Source organism: Artibeus jamaicensis, unplaced genomic scaffold, assembly GCF_021234435.1.
Source record: "Artibeus jamaicensis isolate MK-2021 breed Jamaican fruit bat unplaced genomic scaffold, CSHL_Jam_final contig_332, whole genome shotgun sequence".
Classification (NCBI taxonomy): domain Eukaryota; kingdom Metazoa; phylum Chordata; class Mammalia; order Chiroptera; family Phyllostomidae; genus Artibeus; species Artibeus jamaicensis.
Window position 1 is genome coordinate 39,808,374 of NW_026521788.1, and position 19,891 is coordinate 39,828,264.

Sequence of the window (19,891 nt, forward strand, 5' to 3'; positions counted from 1 at the left end):
CATATGTTTGTCTAATTTGTGGCTATAATCAACCAGTTCTGTGAGGATCCTGATCACCAGTGTTTTAAACTGTGCGTCTGAGAGTTTTGCTATTTCTTCATTGCTTAGATTTATAGGCTCTGGGGCTTTGAGATCTTCTTATGCCATTTTTGGTCTGTTTGGGCCCATTAAGTATGAGGAGCAGAGTCTTGGACTACCAGGTCGCTGGGTTGTGACGCTGTATGTGGGGGCGTGGTCAGAGCGGGGAAATGGCAACCCCCTCTGCTGTTTTCACACCTCTGGGTGTGGAGCAGCGCCTTAGGTGGTTCACCAGGGTAGGGCTACTTAGGTTGCTGGGTTATGACGCTGTATGTGGAGGTGGGGTCAGAGCAGGGAAATGGCGGCGCCCTCTGCAGCCGCTCACCACTGGGGCCTGCTCAGTCCCGTCTAACCGTCCACTCCCTGGCTGGTCTATCTGCGCACGAATGCGCAAGCACAGTCAAATCTCGGCTCTGTTCCCTTGCTGGTTCCCTGTGGTCGCTTGCTGGGTCACTCACTAGGTCTACCCCTTGCAACCCTGCGCCTGGGTTCTGCACACCTGAGTCTATCTGACCGAGTTTTCCTGTGCAGTCCTGCTCCACCAGCTGCTGGCTTCGCCCCTCTTACCAGTCAGGCTGAAGAATTTGTTGTTATCAGACTTCTGAAAAGTTCAATTTTCTGTGTTCTGGCTGTGTTTTCTATTGCTAATATTTAGTTGACTCTCAACTTGGTTGTGTGAGAAAGCACGGCATCTCCACCTATGCCTGCATCTTGGCAGAAGTCCCCTATTTGAAATTCTCATGTGGTATTAGTTTTTTCCTCAGGATGAAATTTGGGGTACCAGTATCTTTATGTAGCATTATATGTTCATTTTATATGGACTATAGCAATTATTAGAGAAGGGAAATAGGATTAGGAATAGAAATAGAGGGGAAAAGGCAAAGTAAATGGTATTTTTGCAAACTTTGGGAGAGATAAAGTAACCTTTTTATATCTACCAGCAACATAAAACACAGAAGGGAAAGACATTAAGGGAAAGGGCAGTCACACATAACAGGAGCTGACATATTTGTCGTCATGATATTTTCATAGTTATAGGGCTGTAGAATCCTAGATATTGTGGAGGAGGCACCAAGAAGCATCCACTCATTTATGTTGGATAATATTTTTATATTTGTTCCACAGAGAAACCGCAGGATAGCCTTCAAAGTCATTACATAGAGGGGTTGACTCTGGGGCTGGACTTGTGGTTGTGCCTTGTAAGAAGTATATATTTGCAACACAGCAACTAGTATGGTAAATAATTGCAGAGAGAACTTAATTTTATGAAACCCAGTATTAATATAAGATATATTATTTACTGATGTTGATTTAGTGTGCTATGTTCATATGTATTTATGTATGTAAATTAATTCATGGTCCTCATGAGTTAATTTATGTAAACTTGATTACCCTTACTCCTGTATTTCTGAAATTTCAAAATTACAAAATCTATCACTCTTCATCCTCTACAATGGAAGAGCAGAAATGACATGTCTTTTTCAGTCCTTGTGGAAAAAATGAGAGATTGGTGGTGTCTCTGTCAGGTGATGGTATCAGTAGGGTTTGGGTTGATATTTTAAACTTTTGGAAGATAGGAATTCTTAAAGTGATTCCCTCTCTTTCATGCCCCCCCCCCACTTCCTAGTAGTCATACAGTGTTACATGTCACAGGAGACTGGTTAAAATCCATGTTTTTTTGTTATACCTTTCCATAGAATCTGCTATTACTGTTTTCTGGTGGTTTACAACTCATCATTTGGCCACTATTTTTTCTAACAATTTTATTCATTCATGCCACCCCCAGTTTTTATTAAGAATGTTCAAACATACAAATAAATTGAAAGAATAGTATAATGAACCCCTGAATACTACCCGTTGGATACTATTGTTAACATTTTGGGAGTTTTTTGTGTATATCTCTTGGGGGTGTGTGTGTTTGGCTGCACTTGACCCCTGAATGTTACAGCAAGCATCTCCTAAAGTTAAACGTATTCAACAAATGCCATACTTGGAGGAAAAAGCAATATTTAGTCTGTATTCAGGTTTCTCTAATTGTCCATTTGTAGCTGGTTTTCTCCAGAGTTCAGTCAGAGTTTATGCATTACCTTTGATTGTTGTTTTAGTCACTTTTAACACACTTCACTTGTGTACACCTTCACTGTTCCCCCCTGACATTGGCTTCTTGAAGAGATCAGGCCACTTGTCTTAGAGAATGTCCCTACATTCTAGATTTGTCTTGTTGTTTCCTTGTAGTGTTGATCTGGTTGGTATCTTTAGCCACTGTTACCTTAAAAAAAGTTGGCTGGATTACATTTAGTTTTTCTTTTTCTTTTGGTTTAGATGCCCCTGTGTACATTATATTGATTCATAATACAAGACAGTAACATCAGGTTGTCTACCTAAAGTGTGGTCGTTTTGGTTGAGATGGTATTACCAGATCTGTCCATTTTATCTAAAATGTGACTCCCCCTTTGTAATTAGCAATTGCAAATATTCTCTTTTCCAGAAGCCTTTTGCCTTACGCTTCTAGCGTCTGGTTAGCCTTGTCTAAATCAGTTATTTCATTTGTTCTCGCAAAATGATGCCTTTGTAACCCTATCATCCCTCTGGACCTGTTAGTCAACTGTTCTCTATTACAAAGACTTCTCCCATATCAACTGGGATTAATCTCCAGTTGTCTCTTAAAAGATAAGGTCAGTGCTTATTTTCCTTTCCTTTGATAGACCAGCTCTTTAACTCTTTCAACTCTGAAATCTGAACAGGATTTAATCTCTGAAAATTGGTTACCGGTCATCTCCAATGGCAGTAAAACTTAGTGTTTTCCTCTCTCCTTCAGTATTACAGAGATTTTTATTTTTTTCATTATTTTTATAAACATATTAGTCACTATTCCTTTACCTTTTTAGAAATATAAATTCTTATTTTTACTGTGAGCCAAAAATATCTAAAAAGATAAAGTTTAGGCTCACAGCAAAAATAATAATTTAATAAAGACAGTTCCCATACCCTGCACCCAGTTTCTCCTGTTATTCAGCTTTCCATAGTTTTTAACTCATGTCCTTTTCTATTCCAGGTATCATCATCCAGAATACCACATTACATTTTGTTGTCATGAATTCTTAGGGTCTTCTTGGCTTTGAATTTCCCAGACAGTCCTTGAATGCTTTTGATGACCTTGATAGTTTTGAGGAGTACTGATCAGGCAGGTATTATGATTTTCTTTACTGGAATTTGTCTGATGTTTTTCTCATTTTTAGATCATGGTTTAAGGTATTGGGAGGAAAGCCACTAGGTAAAGTGCTGTTTTTATCACATCATATCAAAGATACCTACTATTAACATAACTTGATTATTTTTTTTAAACTTTTTTATTGATTATGCCATTACATTTGCTCTATTCCCCCCCTCCATTCCCCTCCACCCTGCATACCCCTCCCCCACCATTTCCCCCTTTAGTTCATGAACACGTTTCTCAAATTCTTTAGATTCTGTATTTCCTCTACTATTCTTACCCTCCCCCCTATCTATTTTCTATCTACTGTCTGTGCTACTTATTTTCTGTATCTTCTTTCCCCTTCTCCTCCTCCCACTCCCCTGTTGCTAACCCTCCTTGAGATCTTCATTTCTATGTTCCCACTCCTGATCTAGCTGTCCTCTTAGTTTGCTTTTGTTTTAGGTGTGGTTGTTACTAACTGAGTTTGCTGTCCTTTCACTGTTCATCTTTTTTATCTTCTTTTTCTTAGGTAAGTCCCTTTACCATTTCATATACTAAGGGTTTGGTGATGATGAACTCCTTGAATTTGGTCTTATCTGAGAAGCACTTTATCTGTCCTTCCATTCTAAATGAAAACTTTGCTGGGTAGAGCAATCTTGGTTGTAGGTCTTTGTGTTTCATGACTTGGAATACCTCTTTCCAGCCCCTTCTTGCCTGTCAGGTCTCTTTTGAGAAATCAGCTGACATTCTGATGGGAACTCCTTTGTAGGTAACTGTCCCCTTAGCTCTTGCTGCTTCTAGGATTCTCTCCTTCATTTTAATCTTGGCTAATGTAATGATGATGTGCCTTGGTGTGTTCCTTCTTGGGTCTAACTTCTTTGGGACTTTCTGAGCTTCCTGGATTTCCTGGAAGTCTATTTCCTTTGCCAGATTGGGGAAATTCTCCTTTATTATTTGTTCAAATAAGTTTTCCACTGGTGGCTGTTCCTTTCCCCCTTCTGGTACCCCTATAATTCGGATGTTGGAGCGTTTAAAGATGTCCTGGAGGTTCCTAAGCTTCTCCTCATTTTTCTGAATTCTTATTTCTTCATTCTTTTCTGTTTGATCATTTTTTCTTCCTTCTGGTCCACTCCCTTTATTTGAGTCCCAGTCTCCTTTCCATTACTATTGGTTTCCTTTGTATTACCATTCATTTCAATTAGTTTAGCTTCCATATGTTTCTCTAATTTGTGACTAATATCAACCAGTTCTGTAAGGATCCTGATAACCAGTGTTTTGAACTGTGTATCTGAAAGACTGGCTATTTCTTCATTGCTTAGATCTATCGGTTCTGGGGCTCTGAGTTGTCCTAGAGCCATTTTTGGTCCATTCGTGCTGTTAAGTAAGCGGAGCGAAGCCTTAGTTGTTACCAGGTCGGGGCGACCCAGGTCGCTGGTTTGTGACGCTGTGTGTGGGGGCGTGGTCAGAGAGGGAGCAATGGCAGTCCTCTCCGCTAGCCCAGCCCGTCCAGTCTCGCCCCGGGCTTGTTTATCCGATCAGAATTGTGTGAGCAGAATTGTGTGAGCCTGCTGCCCCGTGCAGGCTTCCCTTCTCACTGGTTTCTCCGCATGCAGATGCGCTGACCTACCGACCACCGCAGACAGCCCGCCTCGCCTCTTCCCTGTGCGCTCCGGTAGCTAGCTCGCGATCAGTGCCTTCGGCTGCTTGCGCGCGGCGCACCACCCGGGAATTTTTTCTTGCTCACCTGCTCCACTGCTGGCTTCGCTTCTCTTACCAGTTTAGCTGAGCATTTAGTTGTCTTTGGACTCCGTATTGTCGATTTTCCGTGTGGCTTGGTTGTGATTGTTGTTAAAAATAGTTGTTCTTAGATTTGGTTGTGCACAGAGGCAAGGTGGTTCCTCCACCTATGTCTCCATCTTGGCGGAAGTCATAATTTGATTATTGATGTTGACTTTGATCACCTGGCTAAGGTAGTGTGTAGTGTTTGTCACATTTCACCACTATAAAGTTACTTCCTTTCTCCCCATCCTCACCCTGCACTTGAAGATTAACTAAGGAGTTATGCTGTCCCTCTCTGAGAGTGGAGAGCATAAATTATTTGGAAACCTTCCCCATGAGAGATTTGTCTCTTCTCCATTTTTTAATTTATTCAGTTATTATCAGTACAGAGTCATGGATATGTATTTTATATTTTGAGTTATAATCCAAACCTACTTTATTTTATTGCTCAGATTGATCCAGCTTTCACCTTTTGAGAACTTTCCTTTGGCTCCTGTGTCCATTTGACATACTGTGTCAAAATGAGTATTGTTTGTGTGTGTGTATGTGTGCCAGTTTTTGAGGACTTTCTTACTTTATGACACTGTAAGATGCTCCCAGTTCATCTTTTATATTTGCTGCCCCTGTCCTAGAATCAACTGTTTCTCCAAGGAGCCCTGTTTCTTTCTTTTTTTTAAATAGTATTAGATCCAAGATCTGGGTGCTAGTTGTGCTTGTTACTGGGATGTAGTTTGTTTAGGCACTCTCAGCAGAGCAAAGATTGAGTGTATATATATTAGCACACATATGTCTGTACACATATCTATAAATATTTCTGGTTGTAACCATCTATGTCTGTATTAAGCTAAATGTGAGTTCCTAACCATCTTCAACTTCAATCCATTGCCATGTCAGTCTTTCTGGCATCCTTCCTTCAACTGTGAAAAAACTGCCTCTTACCATATGCCATTCAGTTATCCATTAGATAATTATTCTATTCCACTATGTACAGTATACACGTATAGCAATATCAGAATTAACTCACACCCAAATGGAAACAACTGTATAGCAATATCAGAATTAACTCACACCCAAATGGAAACAACTATCAACAAGGTGGAAGTTTTTTTGTTGATTTTTTTTTAAATTCCTACATAAAATATTATTTGTGAACAAAACCAGTTTTATTTCTTCTTTCACAATCTCTATACCATTTATTTTCTCTTGTTGTTTTACTGCAGTAGTTAGAACTTCCAGTATGATATTGAATAGGAGTGGTGAGAGAATTGTTCAAATTCTTGCCTTGTTCCTGAACATACAGGAAGTATCAAGTTTCTTGCCATTAGGTATAATGTTAACTATAGGGTTTGGGGTTGTTTTTTGTTTGTTTGGTTGGTTGTTTTGCAGATGTTCCATATCAAATTGAGGAAATTCCCTTCTATTTCTTGTTTTATGAGAGTTTTTATAATGAACGGTGTTAGATTTTGTCAAATGCTTTTTTCTTCATCCATTGATATAATCATGATTTTTCTTCTTTAGCCTGTTGATTTGGTGGGTTACATTAATAGACTTTAGAACCAGCCTTGCATACCTGATATGTCCTCCTTGGTTGTGGTATAGAATTCTTTTTATACATTGTTGGATTTGATTGCTAATATTTTGTTGAAGATTTTTGCGTCTGTGTTTATGAGATACTGTTCTGAAGATTTCTTGTAATGTCCTTACCTGATTTTGTATTAGGATAATGCTGCCTTCATAGAAGAAGGTACAGTGTGTTTGCTCTGCTTCTATTTTTTATAAGAGATTATAGAGATATGATATCATTTTTCTCCCCCTTAAATGTTTGGTGGAATTTACCAGTGAAACCATTTGGGCCTGGTGTTTTCAGTTTGGAAAGATTAATAACTGTTAATTCAATGTATTTATTTTTATTTAAACTTTTTAAAAGATTTTATTTTATCTTTAGAGGGGAAAGGAAGGAGAGAGGGAGAGAAATATCAATTTATGGTTGCCTCTCGTGCGTGCCCAGCCGAAATTGTCCTGCAACCCAGGCATGTGCCCTGACTGGGAATCGGACCTCGATCCTTTGGTTCGCAGGCCTGCGCTCAATCCGCTGAGCTACACCAGCCAGGGCTGATTCATTTTTTTGAATAGACATAGGCTTATTCAGATTATCTATTTCTCTTTGTATGAATTTTGGTAGATTGTGTCTTTCACAGAACTGGTCTGTTTCATCTCAGTAGTCAGATTTGTGAGCATAGAATTTTTGATAATCGTATTTCTTTATTCTTTTAATTTACTTGCAATCAGTATGATGGCCCCTCTTTCATTTTTTATATTGATAATTTGTCTTCTTTTGTTTACTCAGTCTAGATAGAGGTTTATCAATGTATTTATATTTTTTAAAAAACAGGTTTTGTTTTCATTGAGTATTTTTCTCTATTTTCCTATTTTCACTTTCATTGATTTCTGCTCTAATTTTTTTTCTGCTTGATAAACTTAGGTGTCAATTATTACGTTCTTTTTGGTGCTCATGTTGTCCCAGGTTTGACCAGTGGGAATTTGTTGGAATGACTGCTGTATCATTTTGATCTGATCTGGTTGGTCATTGAGTGCTTCCGTGATTTCTGGCAGAATAGGAAAAAAATGATGGCAGACAGCATTTCAGCTTGTACTTAAGCTTCTTCAGCCTCAGACACTCCATTTCTTTAGGAATTGGTTTTAATCTTAATTTTACATAATTGTTCGTTTCATTCAGACTTTGAACAGATTTGGCGCACAGGATCAGCATTTTTGCTTTTGTTTGGTAGTCTACAAAGCAACTGAGGCTTCCTGTCCATGCTGTTATTGAATGTGTACCTCCTTATTTCAAAAACAAAACATTTTCCTTTTCAGCTTACATAGGAATAAAGACATTTTAAATTACATATATTTTAAATTACATATAGCCAAACTCTTCTGTGAAGTCCCTGAAAGTGATTTGTACTTTAGCAGTGTGGACTTCTGCTAAGAAAACTGAGTATACAGTATTCTCAGTTACCTGATTTGGCTTCTATGCATCTCTACAATTATTTTATCATTTATTTTTAAAGTGTTTGAACTCTAACTTAAGCATTTTTTCCTTTTCTTCTGCAAGTATTTCCTATGTGCCACACTTTAAAATACTAATACATTTAACCCTTGTAACAGCCTTGTAGGTATACATTATTTATTATTCTACCCTCTGCTTCATTTTATAGATGGGGAAACTGAGGCAGATAAATACTTCCCTGGGTCGTAGGACCAGAATCTGAATCCACACATTTTGCTCCAGAGTCTGAATTTTAACCACTGCTTTGTGCTCCCTCTCTACTGGTAGGTGAAAGGGTTGTTATGATCCCGCATCATGTTCTCCCCCTCTCTTCATGTTAATTATGGTATAGTGGGTACCACTTGTCCCATCCTCATTCCTTGATGTAGCATTGTAGACACCAGTTATTTAAGTAATAGAGTTCTTGAGATCCCTCATTGGAAGGATTCAGAACTTGTATGTCATTGCTCTGAGTTATTGGCCCTTTGCTGCAGTTCTTTTGGCTAAGAGCCATTTTTATGAATTGTGATAATCTCCAAAAAGATTGATGTCTCCTTTTTAAAAAAGTTTAAGTCCACTTAAGAGTAGGAATTTTAAAATACTATATTCTGTGGTAAGATCAAAGGAGAGTAAGTAAAAACACTTAAGTTACAGACAACTAAATATTTTTAATGAGTGTGTTTGTGTACACAGTACCTGGCAGCACTGTGTAAAACAGATCATTATTTTTTGAGAATATATTTTACTGGGAATCCTAGATTCTCACATCACAATTCTAAATTTTAGTTTTTTTATATAGCAGCATGAGGTCCACTATATGCTATTTCCTGATGTTGTTTTCTCCTTATTCTCTGCCTCCTTGTAGTTACTAAGGCCTGCTGGTTCCCTAGGGTTAGGACACTCTTCTTCTTTTGAAAAGATGTTATTCAGTGCTAATGAAAGGAAGAGAGTAGTGGGTAGCATTTATCCATTTATTTTCGAAAAATTAAATGCAACCCTGGCAAGTGTGGCTCAGTTGGTTGGAGTATTGTCCCTTCACTGATGGGTTGTGGATTCAATTCCCAGTCAGGGCACATACTTGTATTGCAGGTTTAGTCCCTGGTCCAGGTGTGCACAAGTGGCAACCAGTTGATGCTTCTGTTTTACATCGGTATTTCTCTCTCTCCCATCCTCTCTTTCTAAAAAACAATGAAAAAAATGTCCTTGGGTGAGGATTGATTAAATAAATAAACAAATATTAAATGCAAAAACATATATGTGTACATAGAATATTGGGGGGGAGTAAAATAATGATAAAAATATCAAAATTACCCATAGTCTTGGTAATAATATTTTGCTGTATTTCTTCCCATATATTTTGTGCACGTGTGAGAGATTATGTATACACGCTGTACACATGGGCTCATACATACATGTATATGTGTATAGGGGATTTAAAAGTAGTATTAACATACCTGAATTGGGGACTAGAATAGTGATAACAGCTTTGATTTTATTAAGGATAAAGCCTTAAAAATAGATTATGCTTAAAAGAAATCTGTTGCTTAATAAAGAATTTTTGTAAAATAAGAGATTTGCAACATTGGTCTTTGTACCTTACTTTAGCTAAGATTTATGACCATCTCCTAACTTCCTTCTAACAGTGGAAGATACAGGAAGGGGCTTAAAGGGTTCTTTGAAGTCAAAACTTTTTATAGTAATACTAAGATGTTATATGCCTTTTTCATGCTTCTCAAGAGTTTCCAGAGGCCACATGACCTGACCTGTGATGTTGCAGCAGAGTGAGTGCAGAAACACATAAAACAGTACAGCTTGTCTGAAATTCAGCCAGACAGGAAAGGGATTTGTAAAAATGTAAAATAGTGGCACTCTTCTCACTGGAGTATAAAAAGATTATTTTCCATTAAAATGCTAGTATTATTAACATGTAATAATAGCTGTGTTATATTTATTTTTAATTAAGTTTAAAAGATCTTCAAAAACTCAGTTTTAATGTATAATATAGTATATAATGATATTATCCACATAAATAAAAGTTCTTTGGGATCTTCAGTAACTTTGGAGAGCCTAAGGGGTCCCAAGACCAAAGATTTAAGAGCTGCTTCATTATATAATATCAAAAAAATTATTTGTTAATATCACCATGTTATTAGAAATCTTGGGAAGCTGCCAGGGATCAAAGGGACAAGTACAAATTTTCTAAAATTTTAGTTTTCAGTCGATAGTTTGAATCTTATCATTAGAAGTAAATGTTATCATTTGCTTACCATGAAGTAACAGGTTCACTTTTCAAGCAAATCTCTTCCAGTTACTAGAATGTCTTCTAGTCCAATTAATAGTTTGTCAGTTGTTCTTTCAAGTAAAAATAATGTTACATTAAAAAGTGGCTCACACTGTGAAAAATAGTATGGAAATTCCTCAGAAAACTAAAAATGGAACTGCCTTTTGACCCAGTAATTCCACTGCTGGGATTATATCCTAAGAATTCCAAAACACCAATTCAAAAGAATTTATGCATCCCTGTGTTCATAGCAGCACAATTTACAAGAGCCAAGTGCTAGAAACAGCCTAAATGCCCATCAGTAAAAGTGTGGATCAAAAAACTATGGTGCATCTACACAATGGAATATTATACAGTAGAAAGAAAGAAGGAATGCCTCCCCTTTGCGACAGCATTGACAGAACTGGAGAGCATTATGCTAAGTGACATAACCTAGATGGCAAAAGGCAAATGCCATATAATCTTACCTATACGTGGGACCTAATCAACAAACAAGTGAGCAAATTAGAACCAGAAACATGGAAATAGAGACCAAACTGACAAACCAGAGGGGAGGGAGGAAGTGGGTAATGGGGGAAAGAAAGGGAAGGGGCAAGTCAAGGAACATGTATACAGGACCCATGGACATGGACAACTGGGGGAGAGGATTGAATGTGGGAGGTGGGGGGTGGGTAGGACAGGGGAAAGTAATGGGGGAACATGGGGACAACTGTAATTGAACAATAGTAAAAAATAATAAGGTGGCTCACAACTCAGTTGTACAATTACAACAATATTGTACAGGTGCTTTTTCTTTCCTCTGCACAGCAGAGGTGCTTATGTGTACTTCCCATGTTATCTTACAGATAATTTGGATTCCTCTTTTATACTACATGAAAATTCAACAGTTTAACAGCACTGTGAAATATGGAATCATATAAATAAAATTTTCATACTTTATTATATTCAAATCCATTGGTCTATTTTGCATTTAAATGAACTTTTGCCCATTCACTGATCATTTGAAAAATACTGGCTCAGTGAGGTCTGCAGACCTTCTAAATGTTATATTTCATTAAATCACCATTGCTATTGTGTTACAAGGACTCACAGGGCTATCACCAAAACCCATCTGTGTCAAGTATTAGAGTGTCAAAATTTATGCAATTAATAATTTTGAGGAAAAAATTATCCAGACAGACCGAGCAGTATAAAAAGAGAGCATCCACAAGTTATCTATATCTCAAGTGAAAGAGAGACATCTCTGTGTATGCTGCAGCCTAAGGGAGTATCATAAGTATATACTAATAATTAAACAACTTAGATGAAATGGACATATTCTTTTTAAAGATATGTATTATACTGACTGACATAATAAGAAAGCCATGTATTTGTTAGGGAAATTGAGTTTGTAATAGAAAACTTTCACACAGGTTTTGTGACCTCACAAATGAACACTAATTTGATGGGACCACTACTCTTAAAGCAGTGAGTCTCAAAACCTTTCATTCTTGGAATGTCTTCTCAATCTTAAAACTTAATTGAGGATCTCAAATATATTTTTCTTTTTGTTGGCTATGGTTATCAAAATTTACCTTCTTAGAAATAAAAATTAAGAACTTTAAAAATATCAGCTTACTTACAAAATAATAAACCAATTACAAGTTAACAAAAAATAACTATTTTCCAAAAGAAAAGAATAATCTGTTTTGATATCACACGTCTCTTAGCCTCTGGAAAACTATACATTTATGAGAGAATGAGAAAGGCAAATGATACACATTTTTGAATTGATGTTTTTTATCTTCCAGCATTTTAAAGCTGTAATGTCCTTGTGTCTAACATGCACAATTTCAGAAAAGTCTCTGGTAATTTTCATCCTTCTTTCTGAATGAGTTCTGGGTATTGTTCATCTTACAGCTCCTTTGCAGCTGTCCTTTGCTTAAGGCTTGTAGAGTTTTGCCTTATGCATATGTAAATCAGTATTCTGCCAAAGATCTAAGAGAACCCCTGTGGTGATTTCTGGAGTACTTTATTCTGTCAGTAGCTTTCTTCTATGCCATCAAGATTCCAGTTACCTTCATCTTCCTCATCTAGCTCCTTATCAATTCAGTGAAGCTGTTACACTCTCTGTGTGGTATGGCCCCTTCTGCATTGTGATCTGGAAAGGGCACCCAGTCAGAATGGCAGGGCAGTTAGATGGCTTCCCTAATTTCTTCCCTTTTTTAGGGGTTGAGACCCAACTCACGGTTGTCCAATGTCTGGTAACAGTATTATATTTTATGTACTTTCTAATTATTGAAAGGAGATAAATCTGATCCCAGTACTCCACCATTCTAAAAGCAGAAGTCCATTTTATTAATTTTGATCTTTAGAGTTGCTTTAAGAACTATTTTAAAAGCATCGAATTCTTTTTAAATATGGGTAATATGGACATTGAAATTTAGGAAAGTTTTGCTATATTTTTGTGGATCTGGGTTAAAACATGTTAATAGCATCAATAACTACATGTAAAAGGTAAAGGAAGAAAGGTTATGTGACTTCCAGGACACTCATATTTGAAATAATTGGTTTCATTTTTCATTTGTTCAGTTGGCAAATATTAGTTGGTGATTTGTATGTGACAGGCACTAGACTTAGGCTTTCAGCACACAGAATGAATAAAATAAGCATTCCCCTGCCTTTTTGGAGTTAATTGTCTAATCACAAAAGTGAACAATCAGAACTCTGATAAATACAGTGGAGAAGAGCATGTTGTCATGAAAGTGTATAAGGACACCCAATTTAGATCGGAGAGCCAGGCAAAGCTTTAGAAGCTGATAGCTAAGCAGAAACTTGAGGTTTGAAGGATGAGCAAGAGCTTAGTAACAAGAAGAGGAAGTAGGGTGAGTAGAATATGTGCAGAGCAGTCTAAGCTCAGAGAAGCATATGCAGAAGTTATTATGAAAGGACCCTTCATATTCCAAGGACCCAAGAGAAGGCTAGTGTGGTTGGAGAGCAGAGTACCATTTGCTAAGACAAAGAACACTAGGAGAGGACCAGGTTTGATTTTTGGAGACACTGAATTGGAGGTGAATTTGGAGGCACGTCCAAATGGAAATATCCTGTAGAAGAGGTCAGAGTTGAAAGTAGACAGTTGGATTTATTTTGTTGAAGTGGTAATTTTTGTGGGTGAAATTAGCCAGAGGAAAGGAATATAGAAAGAGAAGTTCACTTTTTAAATGTTTAGGTAGGAAAGATGATGAATCATTAAAGAAGCCAAAGAACTGATTTCAGTAAACCAGGATAGTGAATTATTAAAGCTACAGAATATTGGTTTCCAATGGCTGCTTTAACAGATTACCACAAATTTAGTGACTGGAACCAACAGAAATGTATATTCTCTCATAATTTTAGAGGTCACAATCTGAAATAAGTAGAACTATGGGGTTGAAATCAGGGTGTTGGCAGTCACATTCCTTCCAGCACCTCATCCATCTTTGGGTGGCTGCCAGTGTTCCTTGATTTATGGCCACATCACTCCAGTCACTGTGTGATCACAGTGCCTTCTCTCTTTCTGTGTCTAATCTCTCTCTGCCATATAAGGGCATTTGTGATTGGTGTAAGGTCCACCTGGATAATTCTGGATAATCTTATTTCAGGACCCTTAATTTAACCATATCTACCAAAGCTTTACTTTGAGCTGTTTTTATCTACACAACACTTTTAACACCAAATGTGTGTGCGGGTTTCCCTCATACCAAGTAATTCCTCAACTCTGGACAATAACTGGGTGTCCTACAATATTATCCCTCCTTCAGATGCCAATTGCAAATCTGGGTACTTTGGACCAAATAGCCATGAAATTCAGGTTGTGGGATGTGGGGGGGTTCCCCCCATCTCCTGCCCTTGGGTTTGGGAATTTGCTAGAAACAGCTCACAGAACTCAGAAAGCACCTTACATAGTGTTACTCATTTATTGTAAAGGATGCCACTGTGAAACAGCCAGGTGGAAGAGATGTATAAGACAAGGCATGGGGAGAAAGGATGTGTAGAGCTTCTGTGCCCTCTATAGGGATATTACCCTCCCAACACCTTGATGTGCTTATCAGCTGGGAAGCTCTCTAAACCCCATCATGTGGGGGGTTTTATGGAGGTACCATTATATAGGCATATGTGATTAAATCACTGGACATTGGTGATTAGCTCAGTCTCTAGTTCTGGTAGGGCTGAATGTTCTAACCCTCTAATCTGTTCTTGGTCTTTCTAGAAACCAGCACCACTCCTGAAGCTACCTATGAGCTACCAGTCATCTCATCAGTATATAAAAGACAATTTTTTACTTCTCTGGAGAGTCCAAGGGTTTTAGGAGTTATGCGTAGGAACCAGGGACTAAATCAAATATATCTATTTTGTACTATGTCACATTCAATGGATACTATTCATTAGTTCCAAAGATTATGGCCTGATTTCTTTGGAGGACATTTTTCAACTTCACAGAAGGGAAGGGGATGTTTCAAGTATTTAATTGATTAATTATGTCAGGTACAGCTGAAAGATCTAGTTCAATTGTTTGAAAATGCTTCATTGGTAGCCTGAGAGACCTGTTTGTTGGAGGCAAAAGCAAAATTGGAGGGTATTGAGAGTGCCATCCTTATTTGATGGCATCTCTTCTGTGAGAAGGAAATGGTAGAGATTAGAATTTGAGGAGAATGGAGAAAATTTGAAATGTAGAGAGTGGAAAGTAAAGGGCATCTCTATGTTCTCATAGTGAGGTTGATCATGAAATGATAGTTGTATGTATCTGTCCTGTTGTGTTTTTTCTGTTTGCACTTGGGCATAAGTGGAGAAAAAAAAAAGCCGAGTTGATCAGGTCTTGGGACTTTGCAAGACAGAAATTTAAGGAGGTTAAGATATTCATAAGGGTATTTTCAACAGGACAAAATACGGAATTTTAAGTTGCCTAGGAAAATAAATGAATATATAAAAGGAAGATAGGTGGGGGAAGGTAGAAAGTTAAAGTACTAGAAGACCAACTGAGGCCAAAGAGTGTTCATAGTTAGGGTAGTTTGTAAGCAAGCTGTTGGAAGAAGAGATTGTGTTTACAGTAGGATAACAGAAATATGTTTTCTACAGGTGGATCAGCTTCAAGTGATGACTAGATCCAGGTAGTGGCCACGAGAGTAGATGACTAGGGTTAGGTAGAGAGGTAAATTATTGTAGACAGGGATGTTAATTACAAACTGGAAAACCATAGTTTTAGAGAGTTTGGTCTCAAGGATATTGATATCACCCAGGATGATGGCAGGAACTTAAAGGGGAAGACTTTAACCAAGTGTGGCAGTCCTCAGCTAATGAGGGGGTGACTGCAAGGCTCGTAGATCACAGCAACAAAGAGGGGAACTGGGTGTTATGGCTGAATAATGTGAGCTTTAAAGGAGAAAGTTTTTGTGTAAGTGACTTATATGGGTTTGGGAAGTATGGTAGCTTTGGGGAGTAAGCAACATACCTATACTACCATTTGAGAGAGCAGCATGCAAAGTGGTATCTTGAGAAAAGATAAGGTTTAATTCAAAACAAAAAAGCAAATGCTTAGCAAAAATGTTTGAGGACATAGGATAATTTGGAGCTATAGTTCTAATAGCTCCATAGAAAAGTTTAGGAGGGTAGAGGAGTAAAGGCCTTGGTCAGGTCAAAGGTGTAGAATGCCACGAGGTTCATAGTGGGCATTTGATTAGGCAGTAATTTCTATATTATTTAGAGATAGGAAAGGAAAGGGAGAAAGACAGATTTGTTGTTCTACTGAGTTATGCATTGATTGGTTAATTCTTGTACGTATTGATTGATTCCTGACTAGGATTGGAACCCACAACCTTGGCATATTGAGATGACGCACTAACTGAGTTACCTGACCAGGGCTATTTTATTTTTCTATGGAATGAGGAATAACAGCCATGATTAATTTCATCTCATTCTTTTCTTTGAAATGGTGGCTACCAGAGCCAGTTCCCAAAACAGTTGACTAACATGAATGAAGTGAAAGCATCAGTTGATTACAGTCTTAACTTGCCTCACATGGCAAGTAATGCAGCTTTCATAGGTTTTCATTACTACTATTTTCGAGAGAAGGCTGTATGGAGCTACAGGTGAAGGAGGCAGAGAAAAAGAAGGTAATGCCATACATAAAAATATATGGGCCCTGGCTGGTGCAGCTCAGTGGATTGAGCGTGGGCCTGTGAACCAAAAGATCACGGTTCGATTCCCAGTCAGGGCACATTCCTGGGTTGCAGGCCAGTTCCCAGCAGGGAACGCATGAGAGGCAACCATACATTGATATTTCTCTCCATCTCTCCTTCTCTTCCTCTCTAAACATAAATAAATAAAATCTCAAATATATATATATATATATGGAAATACGTGCTATAAAATTTTTAATTACAAACTTGGAATATTTGATGTGTGGCATTATAGTATTTCAGTCCTAGCTGGGTTACCCATTGAACGTAGCACATTTCTGGTGTTTTCCTAGTCTCTGCCATGTAGCCAGGATACATTTAAAGTATGCAAATTAAGTGGTAAAATATAGCAGCATCACAGTAGACAGAGGTCACTGGCATCTATTCTAAATATGGGTTCCTCAATGCAACAGATAATTTAGAGGCAACTATAGTTTGTCACCTTTGGCAGTTATTATAAGTAAAATTTGGTCCAGACAAAGCTTAGGGAGTTTATGGGAACAGGTTTGCCTCTCTATATGCGTTTTAAAACTGCACAGATTTTGTGAGCTACTTTTGAACTTAACATATTCTGGCACTATTTATAACTCCCTGTTGTCTTTATTCCTGAAGAGGTACACCCTATTTAAAATTGTTGCCAGATTGACCATCGGCTGTTGTTTCCTACTGGTTACTGGTTTTTCCTCATGTACTTAACCAAAGTAATTCTTCTGTTCTTTCCTGCTTTGAAGAGTGGAAACTGAATATATTGTCAGTGGCCGTACATTTCTAAACTGTGAGGCTTGGTAGCTAGGATCTCATTGTTGATATATTCTCTAGCCTCAGATTAATCTTCATGATTAATTAAAATTTAAAATAAATTCGTTAAATTTTCTGCTATAAACAAGGTAGTGTGCTAAATACTTTGAGAAACTTGGTGGGGAGGAGTAATGAAAACCTTTCTGCCTTTGAAATGCCTACAGTCCATGGAGAGAGCGCATGTATGTAAATATGCCAAAATCTTGTCATTTAATTACTAAGGCAGGTGAAGTTAAAATGCTGTAGAAGTTCAGGAATGCTTGGCAAGATTGTGACATGATCCTGCATCTCTCTTATTCTTTCTCTCAGCCCACTGAAATCCAGATAGAATCAGGAAAAGAATCTAGGTAGATGTTTTATAAAAGAAAATCACCTAAAGCAAAGTGTTGCAGAAAGGTTACAAATTAAAAACAATTTCATAAATATTTTATAAGGCTATGAAATTGTAAAGAAAACCAAGGTTAATAATATCAAATGTGGTAGAATTCAAGGCATAAAACAGTAAACAGAACAGAAAGGTTTCTTGTTATTTATTTATTTTTTTGATAGATCATAGTGGGAGACCTTAACATACTTATCTCTGAGTAAAGTATACAGAGAAAAACAAGATAAGCCATATTAGAGATTTAGGTAAACCTGTGAGAAGCTCCTAGTTTCATGGCTTAAGCCAGTGTTTCTGTGGATTCCCTACTTTATTTCCTTATGCTCAACTCACTCTCTCTTAACTACTGTATGCTGTCTCAGTTTGGCTCATGAATCAGCCAGGATACAAGCCTCAGGTTCTTTGTTATTTTCTTCTAGAAAACTGACTCTAAATATTTTGTGAAATAAAATCATCAAGTTTTGGAGAGTTATTGGGACCCATGTGAGTCAAATGAATTAGGAATATTTCTTTGAGTTCAAGATCATAATTTTCTAACACACACACAACCCTCTACACTCCAACTCACACAGATGCTCACACTCCTCTTTACTAAGCCTAACCGTAAAGAAGTAAACTTAAAAATGATGGCAATGCAGATTAATTTAAATTTAAAATAAATTCATTAAATTTTCTGCTATAAACAAGGTAGTGTGCTAAATACTTTGAGAAACTTGGTGGGGAGGAGTAATGAAAACCTTTCCTCCAGAAACTTCTGCCTCCAGAAAGATGGAATAGATGTACTTTTTCCCTATTTCTTCTGCTAAGTAGAGCAAAAATTCTTGACACAATGTGTAAAACAAATTTAAGAGTCCTAAAAGTGGGAGCAGAAGGTTAAATTGGCTTAGGACATGATGGCAGAAATCTTGGGCTTTCTTATTGCCTCGTATATATGAGAATGGATGTGGAGAAGCTGGCAACCCAGAAATTTAGGGTACAAACAAAAGCCCCAAGAAAAGTCTACTCTAACCAAGGACCAGGAAAAGGATAGCTTAATAAGACAGAACTTTTAAACAGTAACCGTTCCACTCCAGCCAAATACACATTAAAAATTACCCTGATTAGCAAAAGTCAGGTGGGGATCTAGACTTCACCCTCCTCAGATATAACAAGGTAACCCCTCCCCCCATGGTATCAGTGGAGGTGATGTGGGGAACAGTAACAATACACTCTTTCTAGCCTGCAGTATTAGTGAGGACCCTGAACTCAAGTTTTGCCTTTTTTCCTCCCTCACCTGTGGCCAGTAAAAACCTAATGTGAGGAATCTGCACTTCTACCCTTGCCAGGCAATAATGAATTTTGTGTCCTCCTTCCCCACCAGAGCACAGTCAGAGGAAGCCTGCTATAATAGAATATTTGAATAAGATCCGATCATATATGTAGAAAATCATAACATAATACCTTAAGTGTCCAGGTTTCAATTAAAAATGTCTTATACCAAGAACCAGAAATCTCTTAACTCAAATTGGAAAAGACAATCTATACCAGCATTAAGATAGCACAGGTGTTAGAATAAACTGACAAGGAATTTGTTTTTATTCTCATTTAACAGCGGGCAGGCAAGATAGAGCGAGAGAGAGAGAGAAATATCAGTGCAAGAGAGAAACACTGATCAGCTGCCTCTCGCATGCGCCCAACCAGGGATTGACCCCAAAACCTGGACAAGTGCCCTGACCATTAAGGGATGATGCTCCAACTACCTGAGCCATGCCAGCCAGGACTGACAGGGATTTTAAAATAGCCATCATAAAATATTTCAGCAAGCAATTACAAACAAAGAAACAAATGAAAAATAGAAATTTCCAACAAAGAGTAAGTCTAAGCAACTTTAATGTAGTGAGTGAATTGTTTGGAAAGCAAAAGCTGCCACAACTCACACAATGTAGTATAGGTAATTTGAATAGCCCTGTAACTATTAAACTAAATTTCATTCTAAAATGAAAACCAGACCTACATGGTTTCACTGGTGTTTTACCAAATGGTTTAAGAATTCACACTACTTCTATACAATCTCTGCCAGGAAATACAGGATGAAGGAACCCTCCCTAATTCATTTTATGAAACATTGCTACTACCAAGATCAGAAAAAGAAAAC

At 37.6% G+C, this 19,891-nt stretch overlaps 1 protein-coding gene across 4 annotated transcripts in view; it reads left to right on the forward strand.

Moving 5' to 3' along the window:
* MAPK8 (mitogen-activated protein kinase 8) overlaps window positions 1-19,891 on the forward strand; it is a 140,183-nt gene that overhangs the window by 24,580 nt on the left and 95,712 nt on the right. Inside the window, exon 2 of one of the 4 annotated variants that reach the window (XM_037142082.2) lies at window positions 8,272-8,386. The exons of the other annotated variants lie outside the window; for them this stretch is intronic. The gene's annotated coding sequence lies outside the window, so the exon portion shown is untranslated. The remainder of the gene's footprint in view (window positions 1-8,271; window positions 8,387-19,891) is intronic. 4 annotated transcript variants of the gene reach the window in all.